Below are 20,820 nucleotides of genomic sequence, written 5' to 3' on the forward strand. Positions count from 1 at the left end.
ACAGTCAGACCAAATTTAGCTGATCTAAATACTTCTTCTCTGCTTATTTTCACCAATTCTGAGTTAATATTTATCATCAGTATTTATAATTGATCTCATTAAACCATTTAACTATTTAACTGCAGCAGATCTATGAATCAATGGATCTGTTATCTTAACAGAGCAGCAACGTGCTTTATATAAAGGTTTAAAGTGAGTTAGATTCTTAGGAAATTAACAAAAACACGGCAATAAAAGGCACAACGAGAGTCAGATATCACCAATGAGTTTCTTGAAGAAGAAAACTCTAAAAGAAATTTAAAGACAGCTGCAGTAAGTCTGAGTCATAACAAGTCAAGTCAAGGTTTGTTTTCATGGCACATTTAAAACAGCCACAGCAACCAGAGAGCTGTACAACTGAACACTATATTAATACTATTAGCAAATTCTAACCCTGCAGATAAATATTAATTAATCTAACAATAAACATTGAATAAATTAGTGAAATAAAAACAGTGTTTACAGTTAAAGACATGCCTCTAAACCAGACATGTGTCACTGGAAAAGGAAAGGCTTTGTGACCTCAGCAGGCACCCCGGTTAAACACTTGAATCAATTACTCGAACTATATTATGCAATACTTGAACCAAAACAAGTTGCTAGAGTCGAGTGCAGAGGACATCAAAAGGGAGATGGGAGAGTAGCGAGAGGCAACAATGCGGCAGATAAGGCAGCAAAAACAAAAGCAGGGTGTACTGCATTTAACCAGATGTCTCAGAAAACATTGGAGGAAAAATCACAACGAGAATTATGTTTAGAAAACATTAAAGAACTTCACAAAGCAGCGGCACCATCTGAAAAGCAAGCATGGAACGAAAAAAAAAAGATTCCACAGGACGCTGCTGGAATCATAAAGGCAAAATAGTAGCTCCAACTGGACTACTAAATTTGCTATGTCAAGAAGCACACAGTAGAGCTCACTGTGCTAGCTCAAAAGTAACAGCGCTCATTTCACAACACTGGTGGCACCCCCACCTAAAAGACACAATAAAATATTTTGTGCAATCTTGTGAAATTTGCAAGCTGTTCAATCTCAAAGCAGGACTAGGTAGTTTCCCAGTACCTGATGCTCCTTGGAAACAGATAGTAATTGAGTTTACTGACATGGGAGCAGCGAACAGGACTGAAGGTAAATTATTTCTTCTAGTGTGTGTAGCTCCCTTTTCTAGATGGATAGAAGCCACACCTACTAAAACCGAAAAAGGAAAAGAAGTCATTAAATGGCTTACAAGAGACATAGCATTTAAATCTTTGATCCTTTAATTGAAAAACTGCCTGAACAAAAGATGTTATACAAATTGAGACTTTATGATTTCCACCTGAAGCAGGTCTGAGACCGGACAGTCAGACCATATGACATATTAGAAAATATCGGGATTTGACAGTAAGGTCAGGCAGATAGGTGTCAGACAGTTTCTTACCATCTTAAAGCATTAAAGGTTAGCCTTTATTGTGTTAGAGATCACAGTAACATGACTTAAAATTTAGCTGATCTAAATACTTCTCCTCTGCTTATTTTCACCAATTCTGAGATAATATTTATCATCAGTATTTATAATTGATCTCATTAAACCATTTAACTATTTAACTGCAGCAGATCTATGAATCAATGGATCTGTTATCTTAACAGAGCAGCAACGTGCTTTATATAAAGGTTTAAAGTGAGTTAGATTCTTAGGAAATTAACAAAAACACGGCAATAAAAGGCACAACGAGAGTCAGATATCACCAATGAGTTTCTTGAAGAAGAAAACTCTAAAAGAAATTTAAAGACAGCTGCAGTAAGTCTGAGTCATAACAAGTCAAGTCAAGGTTTGTTTTCATGGCACATTTAAAAACAGCCACAGCAACCAGAGAGCTGTACAGCTGAACACTATATTAATACTATTAGCAAATTCTAACCCTGCAGATAAATATTAATTAATCTAACAATAAACATTGAATAAATTAGTGAAATAAAAACAGTGTTTACAGTTAAAGACATGCCTCTAAACCAGACATGTGTCACTGGAAAAGGAAAGGCTTTGTGACCTCAGCAGGCACCCCGGTTAAACACTTGAATCAATTACTCAAACTATATTATGCCATACTTGAACCAAAACAAGTTGCTAGAGTCGAGTGCAGAGGACATCAAAAGGGAGATGGGAGAGTAGCGAGAGGCAACAATGCGGCAGATAAGGCAGCAAAAACAAAAGCAGGGTATACTGCATTTAACCAGATGTCTCAGAAAACATTGGAGGAAAAATCACAACGAGAATTATGTTTAGAAAACATTAAAGAACTTCACAAAGCAGCGGCACCATCTGAAAAGCAAGCATGGAACGAAAAAAAAAAGATTCCACAGGACGCTGCTGGAATCATAAAGGCAAAATAGTAGCTCCAACTGGACTACTAAATTTGCTATGTCAAGAAGCACACAGTAGAGCTCACTGTGCTAGCTCAAAAGTAACAGCACTCATTTCACAACACTGGTGGCACCCCCACCTAAAAGACACAATAAAATATTTTGTGCAATCTTGTGAAATTTGCAAGCTGTTCAATCTCAAAGCAGGACTAGGTAGTTTCTCAGTACCTGATGCCCCTTGGAAACAGGTAGTAATTGAGTTTACTGACATGGGAGCAGCGAACAGGACTGAAGGTAAACTATTTCTTCTAGTGTGTGTAGCTCCCTTTTCTAGATGGGTAGAAGCCACACCTACTAAAACCGAAAAAGGAAAAGAAGTCATTAAATGGCTTACAAGAGAAATTATTCCAAGATTTGGGGTACCAGAAGTGATAAGATCAGATAATGGTACTCACTTCTCCAATGAAGAACTAGGAGAAGTGGAAAAATTGTTTGGAATTACACATAAGCTCGGTGCAGTCTCTCTCCCAGCTTTACAAGGACTAGTGAAAAGAGCAAATAGAACCATCAAAAAGGCCGAACAGAAGTCTCTGCAGACACACAGTTAACCTGGGCTGAAGCTCTACGTATTGTGTTAGCCTAAGATTTACTCCAAATGCCACCATGAATGTTGTCATGTTGTCCCACATGAGGTCATGCCAGGGAGGAAACACCCTGTCCATTTACAACTGCACCAACAGGCTCACCCCTTGTTGTACTACAGTATGGAAACTTGTGTGAATGTGAAACAACTAAATAACACGGTGATGAGTATATCTCAGCAGGTTACAGAAATACTCACCAAGGAACAGGACCAGGAAAGTGAACAAACTTAACTGGTCCTCTCCTATATGGACAGGACGCAGAAGCTACAACACATTGTGTAAAGGTATGGTTGACTGAGAATAGACTGAGTAACTGGATCCACAAGGATCACTGTACTCAGGCTCAAGATCCTACCGAAAGAACATTAACTGAGGTCCGGACTGACTTAGGAACCTCACCTGCTGACAAAGACTAGACCACGGGGACTAAAACTCTATCAGAGACTGAACGGACCACTGACGATGAAACCAAAGGAAAACACCACTGTGGAGACTAGACTGTAGAACCACAGTAGCAGAAACAATAAAGGTTACAATAACTAATTTTCACACCTCTCCTGTGCACTACACCACTCTGCACAATGTTATCATAAAATTTTCACTCAAAAGAAATTGTTAGTTTTTACACTACATCTATCATTACTCATCTGTTCTCAACAGGGTCATATCTTCATATTTACATCATGTTTAAAAGTCTGTACTGTATTGTTTTGTGTTTTGTGATGTTCCTCTTTAGTTTAATGATTTTAAGGAGACCAATTACTAATCATAGGAATTCATACATATGTCCACTGCCATTGGTGTGAATCGGCTTTTCGGAGCGGGACCTTAGGCTCTGAAAGGTAATTAAGTGGTCGGTCGCCAAGGGGGAATGGGGCCATAGGAGAATTTTCCCGGATATCAGCCATCGGGTTTTTCGCTCCTATTCGCTGCGAACAGTGGACGATCCTGATGGTAATGTTAATTGCCTTAAGCACTTTTTGAGTTTCAATATTTTATGAATTGTTGTAGCTTAGTTAATTATTGTTATGTGTTGTAATGGTACTTATGGGTGAGCAGGGTCTTGCCACTGCTTAAACCACATATAGTTTTGGGCCAAAATGAACTAAGATTCTACACAGAGATTGGGTTTGGGGCCACATACACACACTAATTTTAAGACATATTGAAACATTTATTAATTTATTCCTTGCATACACGTACAGGCGTGATACTTATAGCTTTTAAGAAATGTGCTCATTGCAGAGTTATGATCAGTTGAGTAATGAAGGTTGAACTATTCTGGGAAAGAGGTTCTGTTCCCAGCATCATGATAAACACTCCTGATACAGAAAGGTTTAGCTAACGCATTACAATTATTTTACACATGCATATGCAATGAAAACTTGCTTGCTGCTGATAATTGCAAAGAAGAACAGCTTACACATAACAGCTCACATAATGAAGTTATATCAAAAGGGGGATAACAAGAGTCTCCTGTCTGGTTGTGCTGCACCTCAAGGTAGTTGGCCACTTGCAGTTTGGGGACCTGCTAAGTTGGCTGCCGCTAACAGGTGTGACACAATACAGAATATAACATTCCTACCTCATTTAGTTGACATGATTAAATCATGTCAAAAGGGGGAGTTGTTATAATTGGCTTTGTTCTTAGAAAGTGTGGGGCATGCAGGAATGCTACACATGCAGGAATGCTACACTTTAGCCATGTTGATAGGTCCGTACAGACTTCAAACTAGAACTTCTGGACAGGCGCACAAAACCACAAAGCGTGTGCATAATCATCAGGTGTGTTATCTGTGCAATGTGAGCAGATGTTTGAGTGTGTTAGACCCATCCTGAACATCCTTTGTCCTGTATAGTGTGTTCTATGAAGAATTTTGTATTGTATGAGCTGTAAATTAGGATTTCGAGTCATTCTAAAGGTGTTCAAACATGTTTGTGGCCAGAAGCTATGACTAGAACTAATAGATAAATCTGCCTCCCATTTTGAGGATGGTAGAGACATTGTGACATCTATCTTAGACAATAATTTATATATTTTTGATAGTAGTTTTGGGGTGCAGATGCTTATAAATTCTGCTACCCTAATCGGGAGTTGTAAGTCTGGTTGGTGGAGGATATATTTCTTTGTTATTATAGACTTAAGTTGTTGATATTCTAGGAATTTATTGCTGCCTATCTCATGTTGTGATATGAGCTCATCAAATGAAATAAAATTTCCATTTTGGATTATATGTTCCAGATGTTTGATTCCTTTGATCTTCCACAGAGTAAAGTTTAGCATTTTTTTGTTTTGCAGTATGTCAGGATTGTTCCAGATGGGTGTAAGCTTACACGGGACAAGTGAAGACTTTGTTATTTTAAGAAATTCCCACCAGGCTGTCAGAGAGGTGCTGATGTTAATGCTTTTAAAACATTTGTGATTTTTTACGTTTTGACTAATAAGAGGCAGGTAAGAGATTTCCAGATTATCACACAATGCTTGTTCTATATTTATCAATGGTTCATCTATTGGGCTAGGTGTAAACCATTTTGATATATACTGTAACCTATTGGCTAAGGAATAGTGCTGAAAATGAGGAAAATCTAATCCACCACTTTCTTTGGTTTTCTGTAGCGTTTTTAAACTAATACGTGGTGGTTTGTTTTTCCACAGAAATTTGGAGATGCATGAATCTAGTGACTTAAACCAAGTAGCAGATGGTTCTATGGGGATCATTGAGAACAAATAGTTAACTTTTGATAGTATCATCATTTTAATGGTTGTAACTCTCCCCATAAGTGATATAGGTAAGGACTTCCAACGAGAGAGATCGTCCTCTACTGTCTTTAATAATTGCACATAATTTAGCTTTGTTAGCTCTGAGAGCCTGGAGGAAATGTTTATGCCTAAATATCTAATATTTCCTGACTGTAAAGTGATCGCAGGTATATTCTGGACCCTACAGTTAATGGGCAGAACTGTGGTCTTAGACCAATTGATAGAGTAGTCAGAAAGTGCTGAGTATTTATTTATGAGTGTGATCGTGTGAGTGAGAGACGTCTGTGAGTTCTGGAGGAAAAGTAATACATCATCAGCATAAAGACTTATTTTATGCTCAATATTTTGGGGTTGGATACCTTTAATATTTCTATCTTGTCTGATAGCAGCTGCTAAAGGTTCGATGAAAATAGCAAAAAGTGAGGGAGAAAGTGGGCAACCCTGTCTTGTACCTCTCTGCAGACTGAAGCTTGGAGAGGTTTGATCATTTTTCCTGACACACGCATTTGGGGAGCTATATAATATCCTTATCCAGTTGATGAAGTGTGACCCAAACCCGAATTTGTTTAATGCTGCAAATAAAAAGTTCCAGTTCACTCGATCAAAGGCTTTTTCTGCATCTAGAGAGACTATTGTGGTTTCCAGGTTGTTGATGGTAGAATAGTCTATGATCTATGAAACTGATCTATGTTACTGTCTGATGGATCATTTTGTGATGAATATAAGGTTTTATAGAAGTCCCTAAAAGCATTGTTGATTTCATTGGTTGTTTTCTCTTTATTTCTCTTTAGTTGGTTAGCTAGGAACCTTCCAGATTTATTGCCATGCTCAAAGTTCTCCAAGCAAAGTCTTTGTATCAGCAACTGTGTTTGTTTGTTAATAAATTTGTTTAATTCAAGTTTAGCTTTTCTTAGTTCATTCAGTGTGTGTTCCTCTTTGGAGGTACTGTAGACAACTTCTAATGATTTGATCCTGAGTTCTAAATCTGATATCCTTGAACTTTCCCTCTTTTTCTTATTTGATGAAAACGAGATTATTTTGCCTCTCATGACTACTTTTCCGGCTTCCCAGAGGGTAAAGGTGACATTCCTGGCAGGTCATTATTTTCTAAATATACAGACCATTCCATTTTGAAATAATTAATAAAATCATGGTCTTTTAGTAATGATGTATTAAATCTCCAATTCCTAGCTGGTGGTATAACTCTTTTATTCTTGATAGAAACTGGAGCGTGATCACTGATAGTGATGGGGTGGATTTTGGTGTCTGAAATATCCCTCATCAAGGAACTGCTAACTATGAATTCCTTCACTTAAACCAAGTTAAAACTGCTTTGTCCTTCATATTTGTCCATTTTTAAGCTGGTTTCAAACATAAACTTCTTTTTATAACCTTGTATGAGAAAGAACCACACTTATGTTTGAGCAATACACTCCTTATGAGGAGTTATGCACGATTCAGGATTTTGCTGTAAAATGAATTCCTACACTTAAACCAAGTTAAAACTGCTTTGTCCTTCTTATTTATCCATGTCTAAGCTGGTTTCAAGTATAAACTTCTTTATATTACTTTATATGAGAAAAAAACAAACTTGTTCTTCTGGAATCCGAAATTCGCTTTCTTTTAAGGAGATAGTCAAGATTTCAGATATTGCCATAAAATTAATTGCTTCACTGAAACCAAGTTATAACTGATTTGTCCTTCATATTTGTCCATGTTTAAGCTGGTTTCAAACATAAACTTCTTTTTATAACCTTGTATGAGAAAGAACCACACTTATGTTTGAGCAATACACTCCTTATGAGGAGTTATGCACGATTTAGGATTTTGCTGTAAAATGAATTCCTTCACTTTTTTTTTTCCCTTGTTCTGTTCAGCATTATGGCAGCAGAATTGTGAATACCTTTTATGCCAAACAGATTTGCTTTGCCAAGGGAAGTTTTACAAATGTAAAGCTCCCCTTGATGCCCATTTATTTATTTCTGTTTACAATATATAACATGTAATAGAACTGAACTGGAACGGGGGACAAGGAAAGAAGAAGAGGAAAGAAGAGGAAACAGAACAAAAATAGAAACAAAAACCAGACAACCAGCATCTACACCTGTAAAAACACAAAACAGACAATAATCCATGGTCTCTGTTGCGAATCCAGCCTTAGCGCCACCAAGAGCACCTGAAAGCAGACAAGCAGAAAACAAACAAACACACAAACAAACAAAAACAAGCACAAGTAGTGGCAATCGCATACAACACAACTGTGGATATAGATGACCTGAGGTGACATGGTAATACATCAACTGCTACTGGACTAATGAATGTGTGTTGTGTGTGTGTGTGAGAACATGCAACACCCATGGCACAGGACCTACATGATAACCGTGCTTAGTTGGTTAAGGAATCAGAAGCAGGCAGAGAGGTCCACAAGACCCAGGCCACCAGCAGCCCCCACGGAGCACAGAACCCAGGATGCCCACCGCAGGGACAACCACGCATACACCCAGTAGACAGCAGAGGAAGCCCCCGGACAGAGCCCCCATAAGCATAGGGCAGAGGCCCTCCGGGAGCCAGGGGCAACAGCCCACCGACCCCACCAGGCCCCAGCCGCCCAGACATGGGCCATGCACCGGACCCGGACCCCAGGAGCCCGAGCGCCCCAAAACCCCCCGGCAGAGGCCCCACCCAATACCCGGGAGGGCCAAGTGCCCCAGACAGCCACGCAGTGGGTCAGTGCCTGCCCCAGCGCCCCTGGCCAAGTGCCTTGGGAGTCAAGACGTGCCCACAGGTGGGTGAAGTCACGAGCAGTGGGGAGAGGCAACGCCGCCCCCCCATTGGGAGAAGCACAGGAAGGCCAGGCGACAGCAAGTCCCAGACCCAGGCCTAATCATCACCACACACACTTTCACGTCCCATACATCCACACGTCCTCCCTCCCTTGACTCCGCTGGGGTGTAGCGCAACGGGCACACCAGGGGGCCAGCAGCCCCCCAGCCACCACAGACCCTGAACCAGCAGAATAATTAATTCCTCCTGGCCACTCCTGCCCAAGCAGCAACCAGGAAGCAAGGGTGTGAGAAGACCCCTCCCCTCACCCTTCTGGCTCTTCAATATTTTCTAATAGTGAGCGATTAAAATTGAGGGGCAGCCAACCTTGTAGAACTGGGACCGCGGCCCTCTGGGCAGCCTACATACCCAAAGAGCCCCGTCCACCAGATGCCATTCACTGCAACCACCCGCCAAGACTTAATGTGTGTGTGTGTGTTTGATAAGTAGTGATGTCTAAGGTGTAATTAAAACAAGGGCGGGGAACTGCAGAGTGCAGCCAAGGGAACCACCTACGTGGCCCCATCCACTACACCCCACAGAACACACACGCCCCCAAAACACTTCATGTGTGAGTGTGTGCTGTGTACAAGAGCCAAAAGGGAGAGGGGTATGGGGATATACACCAGGGCAGCTACTCTCCCCCGGAGAAGGCAGCCAGGGACTGGCTGCAATAGGCACCCCCGCTACCTGGGACCCAACACAGGGCAGGAGGGCCTGATGTCCACCAGGCACGGGGCCTGCAGCGACCATATTCCAGGAGCTACTGTACCCCCAGAAGGTACCCACCCCACCCCATCCCACTCTACCCAACCCCGCCCCACCCCGGAGGACCTCTACAAACAAACAAACAAACAACAACAAACAAACCACCCGGTCACACCAGACGCAGCAGCCCGGGCCTGAGACCCACCATCACCCCCCCACCGCACGCCCCAACACCCTAAAATTAACAACCACCTGCGGACACCCTGGAGGTCCCAGAGCAACAAGCCTGGCACCAGGACCTGCACCAACCCACCCATACTGTGGCAAGTCCAGGGCAACCCAGCCCCCCCGGGCGCAAGGCAGCGTCCAGCCACCAGGGCCCAGGCCCAGCACCACCACCCACGCCAGAGCGGCCCGGCCACCCGGTACAGAGCAAGCAGCCACCACCCCAAGGCCCCAAAGGGACCCCGCCCCGCACCGCAAGACAGCCCCACCCGCAAGCCCCCAAAACTGCCCACCAGACGCCCGAAGCCACACAGCCCCCCCCCCAGCACACACCCAACCGCCCAGAGCGACGGGACAGCATCCCACCACCACTATGTGATAAACCTAATCAGCGGGGACCAGAGAGAATGAAATTCAGCCAATTGATGTTTTGAGGAGGCACACATTGTTTCCATGCTAATATAATCTAAAAGAACATTTCTAAACTGGTTAATACACAGATTGTTCTTCGCTTTCCAGTTCATGAGAATAGTTTTCTTTGCGATACATAACACTGTTATAATTGGCTTTGTTCTTAGACATTATAAATTCATATTCTGTATTTTACTAAATAACCTATGTTCCTAGCTGGTACCTTTCCACTCTGCTCATACTGCACAACAGATGACCTTAAATGGTCCAAGACCTTAGAATGACATAAACAACTGGGTCAGACAAAACCTCTCTATTAGGGCAGATAGGTCTGGTACATTAGACACCTAAAACAGCAGTCACACATACACACACATTGTTTACCATATCCAAAGAACACAACAAGGACAGAAGCTGGCCTGATCATGCCACTCAAAACTGGTCAATTATACTCTGACAAGTGTGAATACAACTTCTGTGAGATAAAGCTGAATATAAATATGACATGTTTCCGGATAACGGGTCTCGGCCTGACGGATTTCCTGCGGGAGCTCTGGCACTCCGAGTCCAGCGCTGCAATATACTCTACTTGTGACCACTAATAAATACTGTTTTAATAAACCATTTCTCCAGCTTATTCTTGGGCTTCCAATGAAAAAATCGGGCTAACAATTGGTGCCGTGACCCGGATTGGCTGACTCTGAGACCGTGTCCGATCGAGGACTTCCGGAGCTGGTTGGAGGGGACCCTTCTTCAGACAATTCAAGGCGCCTAAAACACAAGGTGAGCAGAAAACCTCTTGTATCAGGATATGTGAAATTTCTGCACATTGGTCATTCTAAACTAAATTGTCTGAATTAGGATGTCCTCCGATCACTAAATCAAAAGCACAAAATTTGTGTCTACAGGTTTACTAGGTGGTCACATGTAAAGTATAAACACATAGTCTCACATAGGGAGAGTCATATGTGTCCTAGTTTAGTACAATTTGGCCAAATAAAAGACATAAAATTCATCCTGTCTTCTAAACTGAATAGGAAGTAGATGCCAATAAGCGGGGGTCTGTTAGTCTGCAATTGGCGGCGTGAGTAATGTCTGTGCAATTGGCACTTGGACCGTAAAATCCGCAATCGGCGGTGGGTCTGCATTACTGCACAACAGGCGACGTGAGTAATTTCTGTGCACAAGGGCGCTTAGACCTTTATCTGCAATCGGCGGTGGGTCTGTATTACTTCACAATAGGCAGCGTAAGTAATCTCTGTGCAATTGGCACTTGGACTGTAAAATCCACAATCGGCGGTGTGTCTGGGGTTTTTTTTTTTTTTCTTCCACAAGCGGCGGTGGTTCTGCAGTTGTTGTGAACAGGCGATACACTAAGTGTTTATCTCTGCATAAGGACACAGGGCTAAGTTGGTTATTTTTCATGAAAATGTGGGGTGGTTTGCTACTTGGTTGATATTTTACTGTGTTAGTGGAAGTGTATCTAGCAATAGAGACTGCTGGAGAATTCCTACACTGACACAGATCTCAAGTAGTTCTGTAAAAGGGGGCATTGGACTAGAAAATAAAGGGGAATTTAGTTAGGGTGTTACAGAGTTTGGTGAATTAAAACGAGTGAAGAGACTGGGAGAGCCCCCAGCGATCAAGCGCACAGAGTAAAAGATTCTGTGTAGAAGCTTCTTGGTCAGGTCCAACACTCGGGCATTGCACCATTCACCCATTCTGATTAACACGTGAAATACCTGAATATGTCACAAACCTTTGTTGATAAGTGGAAAACATGTAAACCCGGCTCATTGGGGTCGGTATTATTTGAGACGTTGACGAGATGGCAGAAAAAAGTTCCAAGAGAAGACGAAAAAAGAGAGACAGATAGATTTGTAAATTGGACGAGAGAAATGCAAGGGAAAGGAATGTTTGGAGGGTTTGAAAGTGCGCCACCGCAATTGAGTGATTTCTCTATGTTTTCAAAACAAGCAACAGGCAGTAGGAATCAAGCAACAGCAAAGCTAAAAGAGGCAGGTTTATTGCAGAGAGCAAGGGCAGAAAAAGACGGAAAAAAAAGCAGTAACATTTCTTGCAGACTGTCAGTATTTTTTTTGGAGAAGTTAAATTCTCTATTCAGACGCAGTCCTCTGCACCTCTACCACAGCACGTGCCAGACACAACGTCATCTTTTCCAGGGAAAAGATACACTAGCAGATAAGACACATCTTCCTAACATCACACTCAATAACAGAAGCATGCCATTTAGCAAAATAAAAAAATGACCATTTATACAGATTCAGCATAAACAGCTTAGGCTCTACATGTGGACATGTGTAATTGGAAAAGAAAAGGTTGGATATCCTTAGCTTTGTCATAAATGCTCTCTCCCTAAGATTATCTCATCCCAACCCTGCTTCCTTCTTCCCCCATTCAGCACTGAGAGTGAGGACAGATTCTGATTGATCATGGGCCTGTACTTAAAGAGTAACAGAGTTACATATAGTTATTTAGTCAAAAAATTTACAATGATAATGGAAGTTTTTACTAGAGCATTTATCATCAATTCAATAATTAATTTATTTTCAAATAAATTTGAATGGGAGAAATACCACATTGAATGGACAATCTGAAAACCGCTTTTCAATGCAAGTATTACAGTGAAGAGATAAGAAGCAATACAATGTCCAAAATAAATCCAGGAAGAACAGACTGTTTAAAACTAAACATTAGAACCAGTTTGTTGTTGAATTAAGATTTAACAGCTCTCTTAAAAAGTCAGTCAAACAAACATAGCATTTAAATCTTTGATCCTTTAATTGAAAAACTGCCTGAACAAAAGATGTTCTACAAATTGAGACTTTATGATTTCCACCTGAAGCATGTCTGAGACCGGACAGTCAGACCATATGACATATTAGAAAATATCGGGATTTAACAGCAAGGTCAGGCAGATAGGTGTCAGACAGTTTCTTACCATCTTAAAGCATTAAAGGTTAGCCTTTATTGTGTTAGAGATCACAGTAACATGACTTAAAATTTAGCTGATCTAAATACTTCTCCTCTGCTTATTTTCACCAATTCTGAGTTAATATTTATCATCAGTATTTATAATTGATCTCATTAAACCATTTAACTATTTAACTGCAGCAGATCTATGAATCAATGGATCTGTTATCTTAACAGAGCAGCAACGTGCTTTATATAAAGGTTTAAAGTGAGTTAGATTATTAGGAAATTAACAAAAACACGGCAATAAAAGGCACAACGAGAGTCAGATATCACCAATGAGTTTCTTGAAGAAGAAAACTCTAAAAGAAATTTAAAGACAGCTGCAGTAAGTCTGAGTCATAACAAGTCAAGTCAAGGTTTGTTTTCATGGCACATTTAAAAATAGCCACAGCAACCAGAGAGCTGTACAGCTGAACACTATATTAATACTATTAGCAAATTCTAACCCTGCAGATAAATATTAATTAATCTAACAATAAACATTGAATAAATTAGTGAAATAAAAACAGTGTTTACAGTTAAAGACATGCCTCTAAACCAGACATGTGTCACTGGAAAAGGAAAGGCTTTGTGACCTCAGCAGGCACCCCGGTTAAACACTTGAATCAATTACTCGAACTATATTATGCCATACTTGAATCAAAACAAGTTGCTAGAGTCGAGTGCAGAGGACATCAAAAGGGAGATGGGAGAGTAGCTAGAGGCAACAATGCGGCAGATAAGGCAGCAAAAACAAAAGCAGGGTATACTGCATTTAACCAGATGTCTCAGAAAACATTGGAGGAAAAATCACAACGAGAATTATGTTTAGAAAACATTAAAGAACTTCACGAAGCAGCGGCACCATCTGAAAAGCAAGCATGGAACGAAAAAAAAAAGATTCCACAGGACGCTGCTGGAATCATGAAGGCAAAATAGTAGCTCAAACTGGACTACTAAATTTGCTATGTCAAGAAGCACACAGTAGAGCTCACTGTGCTAGCTCAAAAGTAACAGCGCTCATTTCACAACACTGGTGGCACCCCCACCTAAAAGACGCAATAAAATATTTTGTGCAATCTTGTGAAATTTGCAAGCTGTTCAATCTCAAAGCAGGACTAGGTAGTTTCCCAGTACCTGATGCCCCTTGGAAACAGATAGTAATTGAGTTTACTGACATGGGAGCAGCGAACAGGACTGAAGGTAAACTATTTCTTCTAGTGTGTGTAGCTCCCTTTTCTAGATGGGTAGAAGCCACACCTACTAAAACCGAAAAAGGAAAAGAAGTCATTAAATGGCTTACAACAGAAATTATTCCAAGATTTGGGGTACCAGAAGTGATAAGAACAGATAATGATACTCACTTCTCCAATGAAGAACTAGGAGAAGTGGAAAAATTGTTTGGAATTACACATAAGCTCGGTGCAGTCTCTCACCCAGCTTTACAAGGACTAGTGAAAAGAGCTAATAGAACCATCAAAAAGGCCGAACAGAAGTCTCTGCAGACACACAGTTAACCTGGGCTGAAGCTCTACGTATTGTGTTAGCCTAAGATTTACTCCAAATGCCACCATGAATGTTGTCATGTTGTCCCACATGAGGTCATGACAGGGAGGAAACACCCTGTCCATTTACAACTGCACCAACAGGCTCACCCCTTGTTGTACTACAGTATGGAAACTTGTGTGAATGTGAAACAACTGAATAACACGGTGATGAGTATATCTCAGCAAGGAACAGGACCAGGAAAGTGAACAAACTTAACTGGTCCTCTCCTATATGGACAGGACGCAGAAGCTACAACACATTGTGTAAAGGTATGGTTGACTGAGAATAGACTGAGTAACTGGATCCACAAGGATCACTGTACTCAGGCTCAAGATCCTACCGAAAGAACATTAACTGAGGTCCGGACAGACTTAGGAACCTCACCTGCTGACAAAGACTAGACCACGGGGACTAAAACTCTATCAGAGACTGAACGGACCACTGACGATGAAACCAAAGGAAAACACCACTGTGGAGACTAGACTGTAGAACCACAGTAGCAGAAACAAAAGGTTACAATAACTAATTTTCACACCTCTCCTGTGTGAAAGTCAGACATTAAAAGCTCAAGTTACAAAGAACTACAACAGTAATCTGGACACACCCTCTCTTCCCACCACTCCACACCAGGTGACTAAAAGATCTCTGGAAAATTGCAACAACCCACTTCAATTACAATTTATTGAGAAACAAGATACAAGGTACAATCCGATCTGTGCTCAGTCATGACATGTTGGTCGAACGAAAAAGATATGAATGGGATGAATAAAATGTTCTGTGAGAACAGTTTTAATCATGTGTTCTGGTTCATTCGAGAATTTACGTGGGAGATGACCCAAGTTGTTTAATCTGGTGCAATCAATCAATGAATCAATCAATCAAACTTTATTTTCATAACACTTTTCATACAAGAAAATGATAGAAGAAAATAAAACAAAGTAGTGAAACCCAAGGCCACATATAGACACACATACACACACACACACATGCACATCTATACGTACACATACACCCACATACATCCACACATACTGGAAGGAAGAAGTAAAGATTAAGTAAAACATAATAAACTGAGGCAGAGCTGCTCGAAGTAAGGTAAAGCACAGAGCTTTGAACTGCACGATTGAAGGCCTAATTCATGTCAAGAAAAAACAAGAATGATCCTGAACAATTTAGCTAACATTCCAAAACTGCTACCAGGAAAAAAAAAATTTAAAAAAATATTACAAAATAATATCAAGAATCCTGGCCCTTAGGTCAAAGCATGCATGCAAGATAACAGTGATCAATAACCAACCAAAGATCTGAACACAAGCACGATGCTGTGGCACTGCTAAGGAAAAATTTAGCAGCACAAGGCCACATGGCTCATCTAAAAAATAAATAAATGAGGAATTGAGACAAATAGAAAAATAGAATAAACCTTTGTATTTGATTCTAATTTGTATGGAAATATGTTATTGTATCATGTGATGTTATAAGAAACTCTAATGTCACACTGTTGGTACCCCATGAAGTGTTTCTAATTCAAATGGAGCAGAAAAAACTGCTGATCCTGAACTGTCTGTGGATGGCTCAGCATCACGAAACACAGCCACTGGTAAGAATTAAATAGAATTTAGTATAAAGTAACAATTGAGAATTAAGCAGATCGTGCTGAAATTTTATCAAAAGCACTCTGAGCTGAATTAAGAGGACAGACAATATTTATCCCAAAAAGGTTAATCAGTTACTCATTGAGAAGAAATGGCTGCTTTCTTGATGCTGTGCTGCTCCCAAAATGAACTCTAACCACAAACATTTCTGTCCTGCAGCAGCAACACAGGAGCAGAAACTGCAGTGGAAGAGTTCAGCAGAACTAACATACGGATGAGACTAAGTCTCATCGGGGGGGTGGAGATACAACAATTAATCATAGTTTACTAACACTTCTCAAGATTTTCCCAAAATTCTGTGAGTCTTTGTCTTCCTTTTGTCTTTTGTTCTATGTTGTCTTGTGTTTTGTCTTTGTCTTGCTGTGTTCTCTAAATGGTTTGAAGTTTTTTCCACAGAAAAGGTTGATGGTACTGGATTTCACATTAATGCTGTACAGCAGGTTGGTGAGTCTAAAGGTACTGTCCTAAAACATGTTTTCTATCAACTGGCCAGTTGTTTTGTTTTTCATTTCATTTATTTATTTATTTTTTTCGGTTTATTTATTTGTTTTTGTTTGGGGTTCACATGAAAACTTAATTTGTCGACCAATGAATACTGGGATTGAACCTGTTAAAAGGCAATTCCTGAATATAAAACATTGTGAAAATGACATGTTGTGCTGCTCAGTTCTCTCTCCTGCTAACATTCATCCACAGCTTAAATTAACTGCATCTGCAGCAGAACCTCTAAAGGACTCACAGCCAAGTGACTGACAAGACGTCAGTCTGAAATTCTGGGAGGCACGATCATCATGCCAAGATAATGGTTGAACAACCATACAACCTTCAACCACTGTCAACAAAATAATCTGAATTATCTCCTTAATTGTCCCAAAGAAAAAGATTAGTTAGGGAAAACGGGTGGTAAAGACCCCTTTGTGGAAGTGAAGTGCTGGTAACCTCTCCTTCCTAGTTAGCTCAGACTGCTGAACTGAGATTCAGCCAGAAGGACAACCAAACACCAAGCAGTGACAGGATTGGACCACAAGAGACTGAGCTGCACTACACCACTCTGCACAATGTTATCATAAAATTTTCACTCAAAAGAAATTGTTAGTTTTTACACTACATCTATCATTACTCATCTGTTCTCAACAGGGTCATATCTTCATATTCAAGTCATGTTTAAATGTCTGTACTGTATTGTTTTGTGTTTTGTGATGTTCCTCTTTAGTTTAATGATTTTAAGTAGACCAATTACTAATCATAGGAATTCATACATATGTCCTTTGCCATTGGTGTGAATCGGCTGTTCGGAGCGGGACCTTAGGCACTGAAAGGTAATTAAGTGGTCGGTCGCCAAGGGGGAATGGGGCCATAGGAGAATTTTCCCGGATATCAGCCATCGGGTTTTTCGCTCCTATTCGCTGCGAACAGTGGACGATCCTGATGGTAATGTTAATTGCCTTAAGCACTTTTTGAGTTTCAATATTTTATGAATTGTTGTAGCTTAGTTAATTATTGTTATGTGTTGTAATGGTACTTATGGGTGAGCAGGGTCTTGCCACTGCTTAAACCACATATAGTTTTGGGCCAAAATGAACTAAGATTCTACACAGAGATTGGGTTTGGGGCCACATACACACACTAATTTTAAGACATATTGAAACATTTATTAATTTATTCCTTGCATACACGTACAGGCGTGATACTTATAGCTTTTAAGAAATGTGCTCATTGCAGAGTTATGATCAGTTGAGTAATGAAGGTTGAACTATTCTGGGAAAGAGGTTCTGTTCCCAGCATCATGATAAACACTCCTGATACAGAAAGGTTTAGCTAACGCATTACAATTATTTTACACATGCATATGCAATGAAAACTTGCTTGCTGCTGATAATTGCAAAGAAGAACAGCTTACACATAACAGCTCACATAATGAAGTTATATCAAAAGGGGGATAACAAGAATCTCCTGTCTGGTTGTGCTGCACCTCAAGGTAGTTGGCCACTTGCAGTTTGGGGACCTGCTAAGTTGGCTGCCGCTAACAGGTGTGACACAATACAGAATATAACATTCCTACCTCATTTAGTTGACATGATTAAATCATGTCAAAAGGGGGAGTTGTTATAATTGGCTTTGTTCTTAGAAATTATAAATTCATTTTCTGTATTTTACTAAATGACCTATGTTCCTAGCTGGTACTTTTCCACTCTGCTCATACTGCACAACAGATGACCTTAAATGGTCCAAGACCTTAGAATGACATAAACAACTGGGTCAGACAAAACATCTCTATTAGGGCAGATAGGTCTGGTACATTAGACACCTAAAACAGCACTCACACATACACACACATTGTTTATCACATCCAAAGAACACAACAAGGACAGCAGCTGGCCTGATCATGCCACTCAAAACTGGCCAATTATACTCTGACAAGAAATATGACATGTTTCCGGATAACGGGTCTCGGCCTGACGGATTTCCTGCGGGAGCTCTGGCACTCCGAGTCCAGCGCTGCAATATACTCTACTTGTGACCACTAATAAATACTTTTTTAATAAACGATTTCTCCAGCTTATTCTTGGGCTTCCAATGAAAAAATCGGGCTAACAACACTGTGAGGACCATGTGTGCTGAGTTCATTTCCATGTTGATGTTGTCTAAGTCACCCAGTATGCACAGTGTGGGGCATGCAGGAATGCTACACTTTAGCCATGTTGAAAGGTCCGTACAGACTTCAAACCAGAACTTCTGGACAGGCGCACAAAACCACAAAGCGTGTGCATAATCATCAGGTGTGTTATCTGTGCAATGTGAGCAGATGTTTGAGTGTGTTAGACCCATCCTGAACATCCTTTGTCCTGTATAGTGTGTTCTATGAAGAATTTTGTATTGTATGAGCTGTAAATTAGGATTTCGAGTCATTCTAAAGGTGTTCAAACATGTTTGTGGCCAGAAGCTATGACTAGAACTAATATATAAATCTCACTCCCATTTTGAGGATGGTAGAGACATTGTGTCATCTATCTTAGATAATAATTTATATATTTTTGATAGTAGTTTTGGGATGCAGATGCTTAGAAACTCTGCTACCCTAATCGGGAGTTGTAAGTCTGGTTGGTGGAAGATATATTTCTTTGTTATTATAGACTTAAGTTGTTGATATTCTAGGAAATTATTGCTGCCTATCTCATGTTGTGATATGAGCTCATCAAATGAAATAAATGTTCCATTTTGGATTATATGTTCCAGATGTTTGATTCCTTTGATCTTCCACAGAGGAAAGTTTAGCATTTTTTTGTTTTGCAGGATGTCAGGATTATTCCAGATGGGTGTAAGCTTACACGGGACATGTGAAGACTTTGTTATTTTAAGAAATTCCCACCAGGCTGTCAGAGAGGTGCTGATGTTAATGCTTTTAAAACATTTGTGATTTTTTTACGTTTTGACTAATAAGTGGCAGGTCAGAGATTTCCAGATTATCCCACAATGCTTGTTCTATATATATCAATGGTTAATCTATTGGGCTAGGTGCAAACTATGTTTTATATATACTGTAACCTATTGGCTAAGGAATAGTGCTGAAAATGAGGTAAATCTAATCCACCACTTTCCTTGGTTTTCTGTAGCGTTTTTAAACTAATACGTGATGGTTTGTTTTTCCACAGAAATTTGGAGATGCATGAATCTAGTGACTTAAACCAAGTAGCAGATGGTTTTATGGGGATCATTGAGAACAAATAGTTAACTTTTGATAGTATCATCATTTTAATGGTTGTAACTCTCCCCATAAGTGATATAGGTAAGGACTTCCAACGAGAGAGATCGTCCTCTACTGTCTTTAATAATTGCACATAATTTAGCTTTGTTAGCTCTGAGAGCCTGGAGGAAATGTTTATGCCTAAATATCTAATATTTCCTGACTGTAAAGTGATCGCAGGTATATTCTGGACCCTACAGTTAATGGGCAGAACTGTGGTCTTAGACCAATTGATAGAGTAGTCAGAAAGTGCTGAGAATTTATTTAAGAGTGTGATCGTGTGAGTGAGAGACGTCTGTGAGTTCTGGAGGAAAAGTAATACATCATCAGCATAAAGACTTATTTTATGCTCAATATTTTGGGGTTGGATGCCTTTAATATTTCTATCTTGTCTGATAGCAGCTGCTAAAGGTTCGATGAAAATAGCAAAAAGTGAGGGAGAAAGTGGGCAACCCTGTCTTCCACCTCTCTGCAGACTGAAGCTTGGAGAAGTTTGATCATTAGTCCTGACACTTGCATTTGGGGAGCTATATAATATCCTTATCCAGTTGATGAAGTGTGACCCAAACCCGAATTTGTTTAATGCTGTAAATAAAAATTTCCAGTTCACTCGATCAAATGCTTTTTCTGCATCTAGAGAGACTATTGTCTACCAGGAACACCTGAAAGCAGACAAGCAGAGAACAAACAAACACACAAACAAACAAAAACAAGCACAAGTAGTGGCAATCGCATACAACACAACTGTGGATATAGATGACCTGAGGCGACATGGTAATACATCAACTGCTACTGGACTAATGAATGTGTGTTGTGTGTGTGTGTGTGTGTGAGAACATGCGAGACCCATGGCACAGGACCTACATGATAACCGTGCTGAGTTATGAGTGTATAAGTGTACACGGCCACAATCCACAGCCCCCCCAAGCAATCAGAAGCAG

The sequence above is a fragment of the Leuresthes tenuis genome, unplaced genomic scaffold, assembly GCF_036924035.1.
Source record: "Leuresthes tenuis unplaced genomic scaffold, fLeuTen1.0.hap1 SCAF_12, whole genome shotgun sequence".
NCBI lineage: Eukaryota > Metazoa > Chordata > Actinopteri > Atheriniformes > Atherinopsidae > Leuresthes > Leuresthes tenuis.